General features: G+C 46.6%; 1 long non-coding RNA gene across 3 annotated transcripts in view; it reads right to left on the bottom strand.

Annotated features, from left to right (window-relative positions):
* Positions 1-23,999, bottom strand: part of LOC148509489 (uncharacterized) — a 46,671-nt gene extending 22,672 nt beyond the window's left edge. For all 3 annotated transcript variants that reach the window (XR_015869427.1, XR_015869428.1, XR_015869426.1), the window contains exon 1: positions 23,950-23,999. This is a non-coding gene — a long non-coding RNA (uncharacterized LOC148509489). The remainder of the gene's footprint in view (positions 1-23,949) is intronic.
* Between the last annotated feature and the right edge of the window lie 242 nt (positions 24,000-24,241).

The raw sequence follows: 24,241 nt of genomic DNA on the forward strand, positions 1-24,241 counted from the left end.
AAAAAAGAGGTGTAAGATGGAATTGTCCTTGGGCCCTCCCACCCACCCTTATGTTGTATAAACAGGACATGCACACAAACCAATCATTTCAGCGCCAGGGTCTGCCACACGACTGTGGCTGAAATGATTGGTTCGTTTGGGCCCCCACAAAACAAGCTGGCAATTAATCTGTCCCTGCACAAACTGGCTCTACGGAGGCAAGATGTCGTCCTCATCCTCCTCATCCACCGATTCCTCACCCTCTTCAGTGTTGTGTACATCCTCATCCTCACAGAATATTAATTTGTCCCCGCTGGAATCCACCACCACAGGTCCCTCTGTACGTTCTGGAGGCTGGTCTCCCTGGAAGAGTTGGTAATTCATTTTTATGAACATCATCTTCTCCACATTTTGTGGAAGCAACCTCCTACGCCTTTCGCTGACAAGGTTCCCGGCTGCACTAAACACTCTTTCGGAGTACACACTGGAGGGGGGGCAACTCAGGTAAAATAGAGCCAGTTTGTACAGGGGCCTCCAAATTGCCTCTTTTTCCTGCCAGTACAGGTACGGACTGTCTGACATGCCTACTTGGATGCTGTCACCGATGTAATCCTTTAACAGACAGACGCACGCTTGTCGCTGCTGCTTTGAGGATGCAGGTGTGGCTACAGCCCACACAATTCACAAAGACAGAAAAAAAGAAGAATTTTTTTTTTTTTGTGGAGCACTTTGAGGGTTATACCACCCTTTAACAGACAGACACACGCTTGTCGCTGCTGCTTTGAGGATGCAGGTGTGGCTACAGCCCACACAATTCACAAAGACAGAAAAAAAAAAGAAGAATTTTTTTTTTTTGTGGAGTGCACTTTGAGGGTTACACCACCCTTTAACAGACAGACGCACGCTTGTCGCTGCTGCTTTGAGGATGCTGGTGTGGCTACTGCGCATACATTTCACACACAAACACAGAAAAAAAGAAAATTATTTTATTTTGGTTGGAGTGCACTTTGAGGGTTACACCATCTTTTAACAGACAGATGCACGCTTGTCGCTGCTGCTTTGAGGATGCAGGTGCGGCTACAGCCCACACAATTCACAAAGACAGAAAAAAAAATAATTTTTTATTTTTTGTGGAGCGCACTTTGAGGGTTACACCACCCTTTAACAGACAGACGCACGCTTGTCGCTGCTGCTTTGAGGATGCAGGTGCGGCTACTGCCCACACAATTCACAAAGACAGAAAAAAATGAAGAATTTTTTATTTTTTGTGGAGTGCACTTTGGGGGTTACAGCACCCTTTAACGGACAAGCCAGCCGACCCTTTACTTATGACACAGGCGCACGCTTGGTGCTGCTCCTTTGTTGATGCACGTGCAGCCAAAGTGAACACAATTCACACACACAGAAAATAATTTCTCCACCATTCTGTCAGTGGTGACAGTATCATATGCAGTGACAGTAGACATGTCAGAAATTGTTGGTGCGTCCTTCAGTCCGGACCAGATGTCCAAACCGGCCTTGACTTATGACACAGGCGCACGCTTGGTGCTGCTGCTGTGTTGATGCACGTGCGGCTACTGCGCATACACTTCGCACACAAATACAGAAAAAAAAGAATTGTTTATTTTTTGTGGAGTGCACTTTGGGGGTTACACCACCCTTTAACAGACTTATGGGACACAGGTGCACGTTTGGCGCCGCTACTTTGTTGATGCATGTGCGGCCACAGTGCACACAATTCACAAACACAGAAAATATTTTTTTATTTTGTTTGGAGTGCACTTTGGGGGTTACAGCACCCTTTAACAGACAAGCCAGCCGGCCCTTTACTTATGGGACACAGGCGCACGCTTGGTGCTGCTCCTTTGTTGATGCACGTGCAGCCACAGTGCACACAATTCACAAACACAGAAAATTATTTTTTATTTTGTTTGGAGTGCACTTTGGGGGTTACAGCACCCTTTAACGGACGAGCCAGCCGGCCCTTTACGTATGTCACAGGCGCACGCTTGGCGCTACTTTGTTGATAACCGTGCGGCCACAGTGCACACAATTCACAAACACAGAAAATATTTTTTTATTTTGTTTGGAGTGCATTTGGGGGTTACAGCACCCTTTAACGGTCAAGCCAGTCGGCCCTTTACTTATGACACAGGCGCACGCTTGGCGCTACTTTTTTGATGCACGTGCGGCTGCTGCGCACACAATTAACAAACACGGAAACAAAAAATATATTATTTGGAGTGCACTTTGGGGGTTACAGCACCCTTTAACGGACGAGCCAGCCGGCCCTTTACTTATGACACAGGCGCACGTTTGGCGCTACTTTGTTGATGCACGTGCGGCTACTGCGCACACAATTCACAAACACAGAAAAAAGATACAGCCCCTATGGACAACTGACTGCCCAACACAGCCCAGCCAGCCCCTATGGACTTTGGAGTGGACACAGCCCCTATGGACAACAGCAGCACAGCGCAGCACAGCACAACACTACACTGCACTACACTACTCTGCACTACACTACACTACACAGCCCAGCCAGCCCTAACTCCCACCCTCCCTCTTCACTGTCCACAGCCGAGTGAGAAAATGGCGCCGACGCGGGTACCTTATATAAAATCCAAAACCCGTGAGACCCGGAAGGTGGGATGATGACGTTTTGCCTCGATTTCAGATCAGAGTCAGGCGGGAAAAGTCGAGCCTGACCCGGATCGGCTTCGGATCGGGGGGGGCTCAGGGGGGTTCGGATTTCAGAAATCCGAACCCGCTCACCCCTATTTTAAACTAACGAAAATACCAGCGGCAATTTTCGTTTAGTATCCCTGAGATACAAACGAAAATGCCACTAGTATTTATTTACTGTATTAATACTTAACTCTCTGGCGAGGTCCCGTGAAGTCCAGCAAAGTCCTCGTCGAGGTCCACCGCTGGGCTGCTGGCAGCCTAATGCTGCCAGCAACGGGGCTCCAGTATTATGCGAATGCGCGATGGTCCGTCTGCACATGTGCATGACGCGGGGACCCGGCAGTGCCTGGAAGGCATCGCTGAAGCCAGAAAGGTACCGCCGGGTCTCCACTGCCGGCAATGGGGACTGCATCGCTCTCGCCATCTAAAAGATGGTGAGAGCGATGCTGTGAAAACACCGGTAATCTTAGATTATCGCTGTTTATTAAATGCAGAAAGGTGACATAACCCCTTTAGCAAGCGCTAAAGGGGTTATGTTTTGTTAGTAAATGGAGCCAAGTATTTGCTGAGTTCCCGCAATCACCCTGTTGCCTACGGACATCTCCACTCCATACCATGTTCAGAAAAAGAGCTATAAACTACTGGTGTATAAGGAGAGGCTTTCTTACCAGGAATAAGACTTTCTTTTTATAATTATTAACAATTATATTGTGGCTCATACACACACATACAAGCGCTCAATTTCATATTGTTTATCTTACTTATATGGAACCGCTTATAAAACTCAATACATGAGCCATACTTACCGACTTCTGATATTTCCTCCCCGGGAGAAGGAGATGCAGGTGGGAGGTGTTGGGGGCGGGGCCTGATGCTCAGTCATTAAGCCCACCCCTCTTGTTAAAAATCTAATTTGAATCCCACACATTTGAATAGGGGGCGGGGCTATATGACACGATTATACTAGAATCGCGTCATTAAGCCCCACACACACACGCACATGTACCCCCTCCGATCTGTGAAAAAATTCCCCCCATTCTGCCCAGGAAGTGACTAGAATGCGGGAGAAGTGTCTACCTTCCCGGGGGTGCGGAGTGGTTACCTGAAAAATCGCAGGTCTCGGTAGGGTAGGCAAGTATGACATGTGCAAGCCCTGAAAAACCCTGAAAGTGTGGTTTTATTAACAAGTAGATCTTACAAACTGCTTTGGGTCTCGTTTACATTTGGATGTAAGGCCCTGATTCAGAGCCGGACGCTCTGACCAGAGCGCTCCTTCTGAATCAGGGCCCACCTCCATTAATATGGAGCGTCCTCCTGGACGCTCGTATAGCTGTGGGTCACCACCCACAGCATATACGAGCGTGCAAAATGATGGTCGCGATGGTCTTGACCATCGCGACCATCGGAACTGCGAGTAAAAGCCTGCGGTTGGGTTTTTCAACCGCAAGGCCAGGAGTAATTTTGGCTCTATCAGAGCCAAAATCACTCCCACTGACATCACTAGTGATGTCAGTGGGGCCGGCTTCAGACAGTAGGCGTTCCCTTGGGAACGCCTCCGTCTGGCAGCCACCCCAACCGGCACGCCCACCAAAGGGGGCGTGCTGTCAGTCACCATCGACAGCACGCCCCCTGTGATGAGACACTCCGAGCGAAGGAAAGTCCTTAGCTCGTCGGGTCTCGCGCATGCGCACGACGGAGCTCCCTCCGTCGTGCGCATGCGCAGTGGGGACCATCGACCCACTTGCGAGCGGACAGCCGCTCGCGAGTGGGTCTGAATGACCCCCTAAGTCAGGTTTATGGCACGCCTCTCAGATGTAGCAGCACACGCCCACTTTACCGTGTGTTACTTTCCAAGTCTCCCTGAAATGTTTTTTTCAAAAGTAGTATGGTTATATAAGTAACCAAGCTCAGGCAAAGCCTCTGCAGTGATCTTCAGCTCACACATCTAGCATAAAGTACAATTCCTGGAGGGGACAGGTATAGTTATTAATAATAAATCATTACAAAAACAGCCTAACAGCCTTTGATTTACACAGTCCCTCGGCGTCAGGTGAACTGTGCATGTGCTAATGCCTTTGTAAGACTTTAGGCTGTATTAATATGATATCTGTGTATATTTAGTACTCCGTGTCCCCCTACATTTGTCCGGAAAGACATGCAAACAACAATACAATTACTGCTTATACTGAAATGGTGGAGGCTAAAATTCAAGGCCAACCCCTGACAACGATATACTCAGATTCTCACCATGATAAACTCAGAGCCCTCACACAACAAGACACCCCGCAAAATAGTTAGTCCCTATCATAAAAAGGCAATGTGTTAGCTGCAATCATGGGTGTAACAGCCATAGGTGCAAGGTGTGCAGCTGGGAGGGTGGGGGCTGCTTACTCTTGCAGGGTGCCGGGAGCGGCACATGATTTTCGTGAGGCTCCCGGCACTCCCGGAAGAGTAGGCAAGTAGGGTTATATTCATTTTTCACCATTGGGTGGTACATAGGAGCCCTTACAGACTTTTTCTATGGGACCTTCACATACCTAGTTACAGCCCTGTCTGCAACGCTGGCATTAGGGTGGTGATTAACTGAAAGCCGTAAGCATACAGCCTGCGGCCTCCTATAGTTCTGCTCGGTCACACCCACTAGACTTCAAGGCAGGGGCTTCACAAGCCGCTAGCCCTGGTGCCACTCGAAGCTTAATCTGTCCTGAATATGTTATTGGTCATGCTAGATGCTCCAGCATCCTGTTAGTTACACTGACCTAGCGGCCACTAGGCCCCACCAGAGCGCAGTCAGTAGGAGTCTGTCATCTGACTTACACTACTGCACATGTGCTCCGTCTCCGTGCGTCTTTGCTCTCTTGCTTCCATGAGGACAGGACCGACTCTAATGCCGGGTACATACTAGACGATATGTTGGATCAGACGACATATCAGGCATATTGGCCAGAGTGTACCCGCTATGTCACTGATGATGCGCGCTCTGGCATGCAGGTCCGATGGGCAGGGCCGTAGCTAGGGTAGTGCCACTGGTGCCATCGCACAGAGCACCACTGGTCAGGGGGCGCTGTTTGGGCCTATCAAATTTCTGTTTATTATCATTCTTGCTGGTAGCTTCCTCTTATTTCATCCTCAGCATCTCCTGGCCTCCCCTATCTCTTCCCTGGCCCTTCCCCAAGAAGCCATGGCCCTTTTTTGGGTGTATTATGTCCCTTTGAAAAATGAGGGGGGTGGCAATGCTCTTTCTGGCACAGGGCACCAAAAAGTCTAGTTACGGCTCTGCCGATGGGTGATATCGTCAGCTGGGGCTATGCTGCCAAATGCCCCCTATACCACCACTGATATATAGTATACTCTGCTACTACTATCTGCTACCACCGTATTACTCTGCTACTACTATCTGCTGTCACAATATTACTCTGCTACTACTATCTGCTGCCACCCTACAACTCTACCACGACTATTTGCTGTCACCGTATTACTCTGCTACTACTATCTGCTGCCACCGTATTACTCTGCTACTACTATCTGCTGTCACAATATTACTCTGCTACTACTATCTGCTGTCACAAAATTACTCTGCTACTATCTGCTGTCACCCTACTACTCTGCTACTGCTATCACCCGTCACCCTACTACTCTGCTACTACTATCTGCTGTCACCGTACTACACTGCTATCTGCTGTCACCCTACTTCTACTATATGCTGCCACCATATTACTCTGCTACTACTATCTGCTATCACAATATTACTCTGCTACTACTGTCTGCTGTCACCCTACTACTACTATCTGCTGTCACCCTACTACTCTGCTACTATCTGCTGCCACCCTACTACTCTGCTACTACTATCTGCTGTCACTGTACTACACTGCTATCTGCTGTCACCCTACTACTACTATATGCTGCCACCATATTACTCTGCTACTACTATCTGCTGTCACAATATTACTCTGCTACTACTGCCTGCTCTCACCCTACTACTACTATCTGCTGTCACCCTACTACTACTATATGCTGCCACCATATTACTCTGCTACTACTATCTGCTGTCACAATATTACTCTGCTACTACTGCCTGCTGTCACCCTACTACTACTATCTGCTGTCACCCTACTACTCTGCTACTACTATCTACTGCCATTCTACTACTCTGCTACTACTATCTGCTGTCACTGTACTACACTGCTATCTGCTATTACCCTACTACTACTATATGCTGCCACCATATTACTCTGCTACTACTATGTGCTGTCACAATATTACTCTGCTACTACTATCTGCTGTCACAATATTACTCTGCTACTATCTGCTGTCACCCTATTGCTCTGCTACTACTATCTGCTGTCACCCTACTACTCTGCTACTACTATCTGCTGTCACCGTGCTACACTGCTATCTGCTGTTACCCTACTACTACTATATGTTGCCAACATATTACTCTGCTACTATCTGCTGTCACAATATTACTCTGCTACTACTGTCTGCTGTCACCCGACTACTCTGCTACTACTATCTGCTGTCACAATATTACTCTGCAACTACTATCTACTGTCACCCTACTACTCTATTACTACTATATGCTGCCACCGTATTACTCTGCTACTACTATCTGCTGTCACAATATTACTCTGCTACTACTATCTGCTGTCACCCTACTACTCTGCTACTACTATCTGCTGTCACCCTACTACTCTGCTACTACTATCTGCTGTCACCGTACTACACTGCTATCTGCTGTCACCCTACTTCTACTATATGCTGCCACCATATTACTCTGCTACTACTATCTGCTATCACAATATTACTCTGCTACTACTGTCTGCTGTCACCCTACTACTCTGCTACTATCTGCTGCCACCCTACTACTCTGCTACTACTATCTGCTGTCACTGTACTACACTGCTATCTGCTGTCACCCTACTACTACTATATGCTGCCACCATATTACTCTGCTACTACTATCTGCTGTCACAATATTACTCTGCTACTATCTGCTGTCACAATATTACTCTGCTACTATCTGCTGTCACCCTACTGCTCTGCTACTATTATCTGCTGTCACCCTACTACTCTGCTACTACTATCTGCTGTCACCGTACTACACTGCTATCTGCTGTCACCCTACTACTACTATATGCTGCCACCATATTACTCTGCTACTACTATCTGCTGTCACAATATTACTCTGCTACTACTGCCTGCTGTCACCCTACTACTACTATCTGCTGTCACCCTACTACTATATGCTGCCACCATATTACTCTGCTACTACTATCTGCTGTCACAATATTACTCTGCTACTACTGCCTGCTGTCACCCTACTACTACTATCTGCTGTCACCCTACTACTCTGCTACTACTATCTGCTGCCACTCTACTACTCTGCTACTACTATCTACTGTCACTGTACTACACTGCTATCTGCTGTTACCCTACTACTACTATATGCTGACACCATATTACTCTGCTACTACTATCTGCTGTCACAATATTACTCTGCTACTACTATCTGCTGTCAAAATATTACTCTGCTACTATCTGCTGTCACCCTAATGCTCTGCTACTACTATCTACTGTCACTCTACTACTCTGCTACTACTATCTGCTGTCACCGTGCTACACTGCTATCTGCTGTTACCCTAATACTACTATATGTTGCCAACATATTACTCTGCTACTACTATCTGCTGTCACAATATTACTCTGCTACTACATGTTGCCACCCTACTACTCTGCTACTACTATCTGCTGTCACAATATTACTCTGCTACTACTATCTGCTGTCACCCTACTACTCTGCTACTACTATCTGCTGTCACAATATTGCTCTGCAACTACTATCTACTGTCACCCTACTACTCTATTACTACTATCTGCTGCCACCGTATTACTCTGCTACTACTATCTGCTGTCACAATATTACTCTGCTACTATCTGCTGTCACCCTACTACTCTGCTACTACTATGTGCTGCCACCCTACTACTCTGAAACTACTATCTGCTGTCACCGTACTACACAAGTATCTGCTGTCAACCTACCACTCCAATACAACTATATGCGGCCACCATATTACTCTGCTACTACTATCTGCTGTCACAATTTTACTCTGCTACTACTATCTGCTGTCACCCTACTACTCTGCTACTACTATCTGCTGCCACTCTACTACTCTGCTACTACTATCTGCTGTCACTGTACTACACTGCTATCTGCTGTTACCCTACTACTACTATATGCTGCCACCATATTACTTTGCTACTGATATCTGCTGTCACCCTTACTTCTGTAGTACTACTATCTGCTCTGACCATACTACTCTGCTACTGCCATCTGTTCTCACCATACCACGCTGCTACTAATATCTGCTGTTACCATACGACTCAAATACTACTACTATCTGCTGTCACCCTACTACTCTGCTACTGCTGTCACCATACTACTCTGTTACTACTATCTGCTGTTACCATACTACTCTGCTATTACTATGTGCTGTCACCCTACTACTCATCTACTGCTATCTGCTGTCATCGTACTAGTCTGCTACTACTATCTGCTGCCACCCTACTACTCTGCTACTGTTATCTACTGTCACCATACTACTCTGCTACTACTATCTGCTGTCACCGTACTACACTGCTATCTGCTGTCACCCTACTTCTACTATATGCTGCCACCATATTACTCTGCTACTACTATCTGCTATCACAATATTACTCTGCTGTCACCCTACTACTACTATCTGCTGTCACCCTACTACTCTGCTACTATCTGCTGCCACCCTACTACTCTGCTACTACTATCTGCTGTCACTGTACTACACTGCTATCTGCTGTCACCCTACTACTACTATCTGCTGCTACTCTGCTACTGCTACACTGCTATCTGCTGTCACCATACCACTCTGTTACTACTATCTACTGTCACCATACTAATCTGCTACTACTATCTGCTGTTACAATACTACTCTGCTACTACTATCTGCTGTCACCGTACAACTCTGCTACTATCTGCTGTCACAATACTACTCTGTTACTACTATCTACTGCCACCCTACTACTCTGCTACTACTATCTGCTGTCACCGTACTCCACTGCTATCTGCTGTCACCCTACTACTACTATATGCTGCCACAATATTACTCTGCTACTACTATCTGCTGTCACAATATTACTCTGCTACTACTATCTGCTGTCACAATATTACTCTGCTACTATCTGCTGTCACAATACTACTCTGTTACTACTATCTGCTGACACCCTACTACTCTGCTACTACTATCTGCTGTTACCCTACTACTCTGTTACTACTATCTGCTGCCACCCTACTATTCTGCTACTACTATCTGCTGTCACCGTACTACTCTGCTACTACTATCTGCTGTCACCGTAATAATCTGCTACTATCTGCTGTCACAATACTACTCTGTTACTACTATCTGCTGCCACCCTACTACTCTGCTATTACTATCTGCTGTCACCACACTACTCTGCTACTGCTATCTGCTGTTACCCTACTACTCTGTTACTATCTGCTGCCACCCTACTACTCTGCTACTACCATCTGCTGTCACCCTACTACTCTGCTACTACTATCTGCTATCAACCTAGTACTCTGCTACTACTATCTGCTGCCACCCTACTACTCTGCTATCACTATCTGCTGTCACCATACTACTCTGCTACTACTATCTGCTGTCACCACACTACTCTGCTACTGCTAGCTGCTGTCACCGTACTACACTGCTATCTGCTGTCACCCTACTACTACTATATGCTGCCACCATATTACTCTGCTACTACTATCTGCTGTCACAATATTACTCTGCTACTACTATCGGCTGCCACCCTACTACTCTGCTACTGTCATCTGCTCTCACCATACCACTCTGTTACTACTATCTACTGTCACCATACTACTCTGCCACTACTACCTGCTGTTACAATACTACTCTGCTACTACTATCTGCTGTCACCCTACTACTCTGCTACTACTATCTGCTGTCACCCTTCTACTCGGCTACTACTATCTGCTGTCACCGTACTACACTGCTATCTGCTGTTACCCTACTACTACTATATGCTGCCACCATATTACTTTGCTACTACTATCTGCTGTCACAATACTACTCTGCTACTGATATCTGCTGTCACCCTTACTACTGTAGTACTACTATCTGCTCTGACCTATACTACTCTGCTACTGTCATCTGTTCTCACCATACCACGCTGCTACTAATATCTGCTGTTACCATACGACTCAAATACTACTACTATCTGCTGTCACCCTACTACTCTGCTACTGCTGTCACCATACTACTCTGTTACTACTATCTGCTGTGACCATACTACTCTGCTATTACTATGTGCTGTCACCCTACTACTCATCTACTGCTATCTGCTGTCATCCTACTAGTCTGCTACTACTATCTGCTGCCACCCTACTACTCTGCTACTGTTATCTGCTGTCACCATACCACTCTGTTACTACTATCTACTGTCACCATACTACTCTGCTACTACTATCTGCTGTTACAATACTACTCTGCTACTACTATCTGCTGTCACCGTACAACTCTGCTACTATCTGCTGTCACAATACTACTCTGTTACTACTATCTACTGCCACCCTACTACTACTACTATCTGCTGTCACCGTACTCCACTGCTATCCGCTGTCACCCTACTACTACTATATGCTGCCACCATATTACTCTGCTACTACTATCTGCTGTCACAATATTACTCTGCTACTACTATCTGCTGTCACAATATTACTCTGCTACTATCTGCTGTCACCCTACTACTCTGCTACTACTATCTGCTGCCACCCTACAACTCTGCTATTACTATCTGCTGTCACCATACTACTCTGCTACTACTATCTACTGTCACCACACTACTCTGCTACTGCTATCTGCTGTCACCCTACCACTACTGTATGCTGCCACCATATTACTCTGCTACTACTATCTGCTGTCACAATATTACTCTGCTACTACTATCTGCTGTCACAATATTACTCTGCTACTATCTGCTGTCACCCTACTACTCTGCTACTACTATCTGCTGCCACCCTACAACTCTGCTATTACTATCTGCTGTCACCATACTACTCTGCTACTACTATCTACTGTCACCACACTACTCTGCTACTACTATCTGCGGTCACAATATTACTCTGCTACTACTGTCTGCAGTCATCCTACTACTACTATCTGCTGTCATCCTAATAGTCTGCTACTACTATCGGCTGCCACCCGACTACTCTGCTACTGTTATCTGCTGTCACCATACAACTCTGTTACTACTATCTACTGTCACCATACTACTCTGCCACTACTACCTGCTGTTACAATACTACTCTGCTACTACTATCTGCTGTCACCGTACTACTCTGCTACTACTATCTGCTGTCACCGTACTACACTGCTATCTGCTGTCACCCTACTACTACTATATGCTGCCACCATATTACTCTGCTACTTCTCTCTGCTGTCACAATATTACTCTGCTACTACTGTCTGCTGTCACCCTACTACTACTATCTGCTGTCATCCTACTAGTCTGCTACTACTATCGGCTGCCACCCTACTACTCTGCTACTGTTATCTGCTGTCACCATACCACTCTGTCACTACTATCTGTCACCATACTACTCTGCCACTACTACCTGCTGTTACAATACTACTCTGCTACTACTATCTGCTGTCAGCGTACTACTCTGCTACTACTATCTGCTGTCACCGTAATACTCTACTACTATCTGCTGTCACAATACTACTCTGTTACTTCTATCTGCTGCCACCCTACTACTCTGCTACTACTATCTGCTGTTACCCTACTACTCTGTTACTACTATCTGCTGCCACCCTACTATTCTGCTACTACTATCTGCTGTCACCCTACTCCTCTGCTACTACTATCTGCTGCCACCCTACTACTCTGCTATTACTATCTGCTGTCACCATGCTACTCTGCTACTACTATCTGCTGTCACCACACTACTCTGCTACTGCTAGCTGCTGTCACCGTACTACACTACTATCTGCTGTCACCCTACTACTACTATATGCTGCCACCATATTACTCTGCTACTATCTGCTGTCACAATATTACTCTGCTACTACTGTCTGCTGTCACCCTACTACTACTATCTGCTGTCACCCTACTACTCTGCTACTACTATATGCTGCCACCCTACTACTCTGCTACTACTATCTGCTGTCACCGTACTCCACTACTATCTGCTGTCACCCTACTACTACTATAGGCTGCCACCATATTACTCTGCTACTACTATCTGCTGTCACAATATTACTCTGCTACTATCTGCTGTCACCCTACTACTCTGCTACTACTATCTGCTGTCACCCTTCTACTCGGCTACTACTATCTGCTGTCACCGTACTACACTGCTGTCTGCTGTCACCCTACTACTACTATATGTTGCCACCATATTACTCTGCTACTACTATCTGCTGTCACAATATTGCTCTGCTTCTACTGTCTGCTGCCATGCTACTACTCTGCTACTAATATCTGCTGTCACAATATTGCTCTGCTACTACTATCTCCAGTCACCCTAACTACTCTATTACTACTATCTGCTGCCACCGTATTACTCTGCTACTACTATCTGCTGTCACAATATTACTCTGCTACTACTATCTGCTGTCACCCTTATACTCTGCTACAAATATCTGCTACCACCCTACTACTCTGATACTACTATCTGTTGTCACCGTACTACACTGCTGTCACCCTACTACTACTACATGTTGCCACCATATTACTCTGCTACTACTATCTGCTGTCACAATATTGCTCTGCTACTACTGTCTGCTGCCACGTTACTACTCTGCTACTACTATCTGCAGTCACAATATTACTCTGCTACTACTATCTCCTGTCACCCTACTACTACATGTTGCCACCATATTACTCTGCTACTACTATCTGCTGTCACAATATTACTCTACTACAACTATCTGCTGTCACCCTACAACTCTGCTACTACTATCTGCTGTCACAATATTACTCTGCTACTACTATCTGCTGTCACAATATTACTCTACTACAACTATCTGCTGTCACCCTACTACTCTGCTACTACTATCTGCTGTCACCCTACTACTCTGCTAAGACTATCTGCTGCCACACTACCACTATGCTACTACTATCTGCTGTCACCCTACTACTCTGCTACTACTATCTTCTGTTACCCTACTACTCTCCTACTACTATCTGCTGTTACCCTACTACTCTGCTACTATCTGCTGTCACCCTACTACTGTGCTATTGTGATCTGCTGTCACCATACTACTCTGCTACTACTATCTGTTATCACCCTACTACTCTGCTACTACTATCTGCTGTCACCCTACTACTCTGCTACTACTATCTGCTACCACCCTGCCACTATGCTACTACTATCTGCTGTCACAATACTACTCTGCTACTATCTGCTGTCACAATACTACTCTGCTACTACTATCTGATTCCATCCTGTTACTCTGCTACTACTATCTGCTGTCACCCTACTACTCTGCTATTGCAATCTGCTGTCACCATACTACTCTGCTACTACTATCTGCTTCCACCCTACTACTCTGGTACTACTATTTGCTGTCACCCTACTATTCTGCTACTGCTATCTGCTGTCACCCTACCACTATGCTTTTACTATCTGCTGTCACCGTACTTCTCTGGTACTACTAACTGCTGTCACCGTACTACTCTGCTACTACTTTCTGCTGTCACAATACTACTCTGCTACTACTATCTCCTTTCACCATACTACTCTGCTACTACTATCTGCTGTCACCGTACGTCTCTGGTACTTCTATCTGCTGTCACAATACTACTCTGTTACTACTATCTGCTGCCACCCTCTTACTGTGCTACTACTATTTGCTGTCACCATACTTCTACTATCTGCTGTCACCCTACTACTCTGCTACTACTATCTGCTTTCTTCTATAACCATACTACTTTGCTACTACTATCTGCTGTCACAATACTACTCTGATACTACTATCTGCTGTCATCCTTTCTACTGTGGTACTACTATCTGCTCTCACCATACTACTCTGCTACTGCCATCTATTCTCACCATACTATGCTGTTACTACTATCTGATGTTACCATACTACTCAAATACTACTACTATCTGCTGTCACCTTACTACTCTGCTAATACTATCTGCTGTTACAATACTCCTCTGCTACTACTATCTGCTGTCACCGTACAACTCTGCTACTATCTGCTGTCACAATACTACTCTGTTACTACTATCTGCTGACACCCTACTACTCTGAAACTACTATCTGCTGTCACCGTACTACACTACTACTACTATACTTTCACCATATTGCTCTGCTACTACTATCTACTGTCACAATACTACTCTGTTACTACTATCTGCTGTTACCCTACTACTCTGTTACTATCTGCTGCCACCCTACTACTCTGCTACTACTATCTGCTGTTACCCTACTACTCTGTTACTATCTGCTGCCACCCTACTACTCTGCTATTACTATCTGCTGTCACCACACTACTCTGCTACTGCTATCACCCTACTACTCTGTTACTACTATCTGCTGTCACCCTACTACTCTGCTACTGCTAGCTGCTGTCACCATACTACCTCAGCTACTGCTATCACCCTACTACTCTCCTACTACTATCTTCTATAACCATACTACTTTGCTACTACTATCTGCTGTCACAATACTACTCTGATACTACTATCTGCTGTCATCCTTTCTACTGTGGTACTACCATCTTTTCTCACCATACTATGCTGCTACTACTATCTGATGTTACCATACTACTCTGCTATTACTACTATCTGCTGTCACTCTGCTACTTCTGTCGCCATATTACTCTGTTACTATCTGCTCTCACCATACTACTCTGCCACTGCAATCTATTCTCACCATACTATGCTGCTACTACTATCTGATGTTACCATACTACTCAAATACTACTACTATCTGCTGTCACCCTACTACTCTGCTACTGCTGTTGCCATATTACTCTGTTATATGCTGTTACCATACTACTCTGCTACTACTATCTGCTGTCACAATACTACTCTGCTACTATCTGTTGTCACAATTCTACTCTGTTACTACTATTTGCTGCCACCCTACTACTACTATCTGCTGCCACCCTATTACTGTGCTGCTACTATCTGCTGTCACCATACTACTCTATTACTACTACTATCTGCTGCCACCCTACTACTCTGCTACTAGTATCTGCTGCCACCCTACTACTCTGATACTACTATCTGCTGCCACCCTATTATTGTACTGCTACTATCTGCTGTCACCATACTACTCTATTACTACTACTATCTGCTGTCACCCTACTACTCTGCTACTACTATCTGCTGCCACCCTACTACTCTGATACTACTATCTGCTGCCACCCTACTACTCTGAAACTACTATCTGCTGTCACCGTACTACACTGCTATCTGCTGTCATCATACTACTCTACTACTACTATATGCTGCCACCATATTGCTCTGCTACTACTATCTACTGTCACAATACTACTCTGTTACTACTATCTGCTGCCACCCTACTACTCTGCTACTACTATCTGCTGTTACCCTACTACTCTGTTACTACTATCTGCTGCCACCCTACTACTCTGCTATTACTATCTGCTGTCACCACACTACTCTGCTATTACTATCTGCTGTCACCACACTACTCTGCTACTACTATCTGCTATCACCCTACTACTCTGTTACTACTATCTGCTGTCACCCTACTACTCTGCTACTGCTAGCTGCTGTCACCATACTACTCTGTTAATACTTTCTGCTATCACCATACTACTCTGCTATTACTATCTGCTGTCACCATACAACTCTGCTACTACTATCTGCTGTCACCTTACTAGTCTGTTATTGCTAGCTGCTGTCACCATACTACTCTGTTACTATCTGCTGTCACAATACTACTCTACTACTACTACTACCTGCTGTCACCCTACTACTCTGCTACTATCTGCTGTTACAATACTACTCTACTACTACTACTATCTGCTGTCTCCGTACTACTGTGGTACTACTATCTCCTGTCACCATATTACTCTGCTACTGCCATCTGTTCTCACCACACTACAATACAACTATGTGCTGTCACCACACTACACTGCTATTACTATCTGATGTCACCATACTTCTCTGATACTACTATCTGCTGTCACCATTCTACTCTGCTACTACTATTTCCTGTCACCACACTACACTGCTATTATTATCTGATGTCACCATACTTCTCTGATACTACTATCTGCTGTCACCATTCTACTCTGCTACTACTATTTCCTGTCACCACACTACACTGCTATTACTATCTGATGTCACCATACTTCTCTGATACTACTATTAGATGTCACCATACTTCTCTGATACTACTATCTGTTCTCACCATGCTAACAGTAGCAACCCATGCTCTGATCCTAACAACAATCTATATGGCCATTTGAAGCATGCAATAAAACTACCAGCAGTTATTGTGTAATGCTCTATGTAGCTGCAATATCATAGGCACAGTACAATGCAGCAGCAATTACAGGTCCAACAGTACAATGATCCTAGACTACCTTTACTAGGTGCCTGACTAAGGGAACCTGTATAGCTGGGTCTCAGGGAGACTTATCTAAACTTTATATCAGCAGGGCCTTAACTATGGGTGGGAGTTGTAGGGTGGCCAAGTGGTGGCATTGTCGCTCCCTCGTGTTACCAGCATTTTGTGCCACTTACACATGTTCCAGACTGGAGCATGTTAGCGTCACAAAATGCTGGTACCACGTTGGAGCATCTTTCAGGCTTCTTCTTGTTTCACCTTCCCACTGGGGACTCTGGGCCTGATTCAGAGCCGGACGCTCTGACCAGAGCGCTCGCTCTGAATCAGGGCCCTCCTACCTAAAAATGGAGCGGCCTCCTGGCCGCTCACATAGCTGTGGGTGACCACCCACAGCTTATGCGAGCGGCCAAAAAGATGGTCGCGACCATCGGGCTTGCGACGAGACCCTGCGGTAGGGTCTCGCTGCCACAATCCCAGGAGTGCTTTTGGCTCTATCAGAGCCAAAAACACTCCCACTGACATCACTAGTGATATCAGTGGGGCCGGCCCCAGACGGTAGGCGTTCCCATGGGAACACCTCCGTCTGGGCAACAACGCCCCCGGCACGCCCACCAAAGGGGGCGTGCTGTCACTCACCATCGACAGCACGCACCCTTTGGTGCGAGACCCATAGCGACAGCTTGGCTGTCGCTATGCGGGTCTCACGCATGCGCACGACGGAGCTCCCTCCATCGTGCGCATGCGCACCAGGGCACCATCGACCCGCTTGCGAGCAGATCTGAATTTGGCCCTCTTCTCCTTTTCTGTCTTTGTGTCTTCTAAATTTGCTACCCTTGTGATTGCTAATATTAGCAGGAGGATGTGGCGTGTGCCGCGGAGTATGAGTCACCACTGACCCTTCAAGGAACTAAAATGAAACTGCTGCTGGTGAGCTTGATTTTGCCCCCTACTGGATGAACTTAAAACTCTGGGTTATGAAGTCAGCAGATTGCCCCCAAGTGGCCTACCTCCCTGGCAACAGTTCCATCGGTGACTCCTCCTAGGCAAGGTACAGCAACTTCTTTTAGATAAGTTACTTCCTCCAGGCCTCTCCAGTGGTAGATCCGGTGCAGCCAGTCACACAATGCATAAAACATTGCAGAGATGCCTACTCACCTTAGGTCACGCATGCGCAGAAGGGTAAGTAAAGCTGGGTACACACTGACAGATATATTGGCCGATCAATTGATCGCCCAATATATTGGGTGCCAGTCGGCCTACCGACCGCCCGTACACTTGCAGCAGAGGCCTCGGGGAGGGAGGGGCCGGGACCCGCAGCCAGAGGCAGATGATGGTTGGTCAGTGTGTATGAACGACCATCATCTGCAGATATATCTGTTCATTGTGTACCCAGCTTTACACTGCTACAGTGTTAGCGGATCGTGGGGACAGCTGCTTTGCGGAGCACTACGGAATTGCTCCGTCATTGTGTATGTATCCATCACCACAACTTGCATCGAATTAGATACTTGATCCTCTATGATAAATAGGCCCCTTAGTGTATAGACTCAATTTAGACATATGCTAACAGGCATCTTTTACATGCCACTCTACACCATCCCTGACCCACACAATAGTAACAGACAATGGCCCTCATTCAGAGCCGTACGCTCTGAGCAGAGCGCACGCTCTGAATGAGGGCCGCCCTCCATAAAAATGGAGCGTCCTCCTGGACGCTCGTATAGCTGTGGGTCACCACCCACAGCCTATAAGAGCGTGCAGTTTGATGGCCGCGATGGTCGTGACCATCGAAACTGCGAGCCGGAGCCTGCGGTTGAGGTTTTCAACCGCAAGCCCCGGAGTGATTTTGGCTCTATCAGAGCCAAAATCACTCCCACTGACATCACTAGTGATGTCAGTGGGCCGGCTTCTGACGGGAGGCGTTCCCGTGGGAACGCCCCCGTCAGGGAGGCACGCCCCCGGCACGCCCACCAAAGGGGGCGTGCTGTCAATCAACATCGACAGCACGCCCCCTTTGATCAGACACAACGAGCGAAGGACTTTCCTTCGCTCGTCGCGTCTGGCGCATGCGCACGACGGAGCTCCCTCCGTCGTGCGCATGCTCAGTGCAGAACATCGACCCACTTGCGAGCGGACAGCCGCTCGCGAGTGGGTCTGAATCAGGCCCAATATTTCTTGCTGCACTGGAGAACAGTAAAACTAAAAAACTTTGAAATGAGACCAGTTTTAAATTTATAAATATAAAAAATAATACACTGAGATGTAACATCTCCATCACTTCCCATTTCAGTGCAAAAATATTGCCATCCAGCCACAACTTACTGTAAACTTTTTTTTTTTGCTAAGACTGTTCCTGCGCTCAGTAAAAACATTAACCCTTAGTGACAAAAAAGAGAGGATGGGACATTTAAATGTCTTTTAATATTTTCAACATAAGTCAGAGGTGCCCATTATGCTGCTGTTTTATTAGGGGTCTGTTTATTAAGCTGGAAATCAGGCAGAAAGCACAGTTTCCACTAGATTTAAGTACAATGCCTATTTAAGAAAAGCCTACGGTAGGAGATGTCAGAGAGAGGGGTCTATTTACTAAGTCTTGGATGGAGATAAAGTGGATGCAGATAAAGTACAAGCCAACCAGCTCCTAACTGCCATGTCACAGGCTGTGTTTGAAAAATGATAGTTAGGAGATAATGGGTTGGTACTTTATCTAGTTCACTTTCTCTTCATCCAAGACATTGACTCCAAAGTACAAATCAACCAGCTCCTGTCATTTTTCAAACATAGCCTGTGACATGGCAGTTAGGAGCTGATTGGCTGGTACTTTATCTCCATTCACCTTATTATCCAAGGTTTATTAAATAGACCCCATTGGCCTGCATTAGGTAAGCTAATGGGGACTGCATTCTAGGCCAATGTATCACAGGTGACACAGTGGGTTTGCACCATACCAGTGGCGTCCCTCCCCACGGTGACACCCGGTGCGGGGAGGGATGCCATGCGCGCAGCACCTGCCGAAATGGGGGCGTGATCTTCGGGAGGGGGTGTGTCAGGGGCGTGGCCTCGCATGTCGGGCCTTCGGGAGGGGGTGTGTCAGGGGCGTGGCCTCGCATGTCGGGCCTTCGGGAGGGGCATGGCCTCGCGGCACGAACCCGGCCCGTGGTTAACTAAATGTATGATACATTAGGTATCAATGGGGTGGTGCCGGCGGGGGGTGCAGGAGGTGCGGGCATGGGCAGTGCCGGCTCCCTCACTGACAGGAGCCGAGTGCTGCACTTAATCCTATAGTGCAGCACCCGGCTCCTGTCACTGAGGGGGATCCTGCACCTTGGTGTCACCCCTCGGCAGGTGACACCCGGGTGCGGGCCGCACCCCCCGCACCCGCTTGTGACGCCACTGCACCATACTTACATCATACTTGCCAACACTCCCGCAATGGCCGGAGGCTGCTGAAAATTGGGTGGTGGTGCTCCTGGCCACCTGCACGCAAGGGCAAGTTTCCTGGTGCAGCCGCCATCACAGTAAAATTCCTCCCACCCTCCCTGAAGCCACCCGCTTAACAAGTGAAAGTGGGCGGTTTGGGGGGGCCTAGATTTTAAGTATAGGAGATGTGTTCTGCGCTATTTCCAAAGCTAAGGGAGGGGGAATAAGAGAAAATAAAGAGGCTGCCACAGACCACAGTGATCCCTTTCCTGATCACTAACAGTAGCAACGTGGGTTATGGGTTTTGGGTCTTAACGGGCGCACATCTAGTATATTCTATAAATAGAAATGGAGTTTATGAAAATAAATGGCTTAATTGTATGAGTTTAATAATACATAAGTTGGCGAGTATTAATAATTATACAAAGAAAAATGTAAAGAAATAAAATGCAGATATATAAAAATAAGATTAAAATACAATCAAGTATATGAAAATAAAACACAAATAAATATGCATATAGGATCTTGAAAGAGTCTATACGTAGAGTTTATGATTATAAATCAGCTGATTGCTCTTCCAGGAGTAAGCACAATGTAGCTCAGTTGCAAAACTTTAAGGAGACTCCGTTTGGGGGGCCAATGTCACAAATTCCAGCTGAATCTCGTCATAGTAGCCCCGCCCCCTGCTATATGATGCAGGAAAACTCTGCACTGTATAGCGGTGGTGGGGCTGCGATGACGCAATTGCATCGCCACCCCTGCGTCACCCACCATTGCCACTGCCATACCCACCTGAAGCTGCCACCTCCCGGAAGGGGCAGCCAGAAAGTCGTTATGTATGACTTACCTACTGTCCCGGAAGTTGCAGGGGGTTTCCGATTTTCCAGGTAGCCTCTCGCATCCCCGGAAGAGAAGTCGGATCTCCTGCATCCTGCCCACTTCCTAGTGTAAAAGGCAGAATGGGGGAGATAAAACATGAATCACGAGTCTGAGGGTAGAGGACGGGGCTAAATGGCGCCCTACCCCCCACACCACGGGGGAGCATCTTCTGGTGTCTCCTTGTTTCACCTTCCCACTGGGGACTCTTCTCCTTTTCCTTCTTTTTGTCTTCTGAATTTGCTCCCATTTTGACCGCTAATACAAGCAGGCGGATGAAATAATGTCACTCATTCAGTGTTCTTATTAACCCAACAGTCGACTGCTGCTCTTTCATTTCGGTAAACGGCGGGGAGTTTGGCGCTGCACTATGATGTGACAGCCCAAAACCGCACTCCTGCTCCAAGAAGAAAACGATGCCACCCCCAACTGCCCTCTAGATAAGAGACAGGGGTATTGCAGCACATGAGGGTGCCCCAGGGGTCAGCCATAATGACCCAGATTGTATTCAGTAGGTAAAAGGCAGTGCTGTGTTATAAACCAGCGTTCTTTTGTCTGGAGCATCAAATTTCCGCATCACATGACCTCATCCGCACAATGCTGGACATCTGACATCAGAGGCGGAGGAACGTTACTCCTTTCTCCATGGGTAACAGCTGTGTGGCTCCTGCTTCCTTTATTAAAAGGAATTCTGAGCAGCCGTTAGATTAATAGTGAGCGAAATTCAGCTGCCTCTGCAATAATAGCTTAGCTACTTTCCATTGCTCTTTTTTCCCTGCCGTCTTGAGATCCTTGTCAAACAGACTTCCAGAATCAATCGCTGGCAAAACCCGGCAAAGCTTATCGTCGGCAGGAGAATGACTTGCAAAGCATACGTAAATACAAAATACAATGGGCCTGATTCAGGTCCGGACGGTATTGCACAGCCTCATGGAAGCGGCTGGGCAGTACCATCCAGCAGATGCCTCCTGACAGCGATCTTACTGTAACGTCCCTAGACACTGCTTATGTTCACCATCGCGACCAACAGCCGCGATGGCGGCAGCAGCGGCCAGTCTAAGTAAGCTTCACCTTACTCAGGCTGGCAGCCTACAAGGCCAGGAAATCTGCATCCACAGACGCAGACTGACCTTGGCACTCCCGATGTTTGGGGAGCGGAGCCCTTGCTCTGCTCCCCAAACGCCGCAGGGTGTCAATCATGCTGTTGCTCGGTGGATCTGACAGCAAGATCGCTGGACCCATTCCTCACATGATGCACAGAAAGGCTCCTATGCGGTTGCAAAGTTTTACGATAATCAGGAAAACTGCGAAAACACTCGCAACACCGTCCGGACCTATATCAGCCCCAATATTTCTATCAAAGAGGGGAAACTTTTACATATAGATTTTTTTAAAAAGTAACTGGCAACTCTTTTAAATAAGGCAACTAATCTTCAGGCTTTTCAGTACTCAGAAAATGTAATTGAAACATACTGTACAGTCCCCTTTGTTAAAAAAAAAGTTTCAACTATTAAATTTTTTTTCCGATCTTTTATTGATTGCAAATGCAATGCTACAAATAAATTGGCTTGGAGGCTGAAGACGCTGTAGAGAGCGTCTCTGGACTAGTCCGTAACCTTCGCAAACACACAAACCTAGCCAGACTAAATAAACAGTACACGTGTACAGCTGGGACGCCTTCCAAACATCCAGCCAATCTGCCGTTCTAACACAAGAAACCCTGCTCAGCACAACACTTGCTGCATCGTATCTGTCCCTGATATTTACTATTTGTTAACACCGGCTCGGTCGGAAAATTCATTTGTACAAATGACAGTGGAGAGATGGTTTAAGATGCTTTTATGGGCGCAGCAGCTGAAGCGGCACGCCAGCTGTCTCTCCTACTATCAGATGTAAAAAGCAGCCTTCGCAGTACAATACACGTTCTGTCAAACTCACACCCACTAAAAGTATTTTAAACTTGACCCCCATCCACTTCAAAAGCGACATCTGAAACCTTCCAGGACACGGAATGTGTCTCCCAGCAGCGGGTTCCAAACCCATCTGGCCTTCTCCCCACATCAAAATGTTAAAAATAAAATAATTTCGGCAGTTGTTACAATGCAGGATCTGTCACGCACGCCCTAACGCGGAGCGCTGCAGCCTCATCAGACGAGGCCTGTAAAAGAAATAAACCAAGCGGCTGCTGAGGGTAAGTGGGGTATGTTTTCCATACTGTGATACGGCTTGTTCTGTGTTATGAATTGCCTGCCAGATCGTCTGTAACGGCTCCAGGGATTTGGCGTGGAATGAGCGCAGAGAGGTTGGCACGTGTATTTGCGGTCGACCCAGCTAGATTGTGGCTCAGGTCGGGACACTGAGAGTTTTGTGTTACCTGTTCGCTGGCAGGGATCCCCCGCAGCACCTGCAGGGCTAAAGTAATCCACTATGGAGGGAAGAGTGTACGCTGAGTTAGAAGTAAACAAAATATGTGCACCACATGTGACTAATCATAACACAATGTCATCTGCCAGAAACTGCTATTATACAAGCAGAGCATTCAAATACTTGCTTTAGCTAATTAAAATTACTACTATATGGAGGGAGAACAGCTGACCTGTCCTGCTGAGGTTTCCATAGCATTCTATTAAGGTAAATACATTACAGCAAATAATCCATAGATTTTT

Source organism: Taudactylus pleione, unplaced genomic scaffold (assembly GCF_031769625.1).
Source record: "Taudactylus pleione unplaced genomic scaffold, aTauple2 ptg000324l, whole genome shotgun sequence".
Taxonomy (NCBI): Eukaryota; Metazoa; Chordata; class Amphibia; order Anura; family Myobatrachidae; genus Taudactylus; species Taudactylus pleione.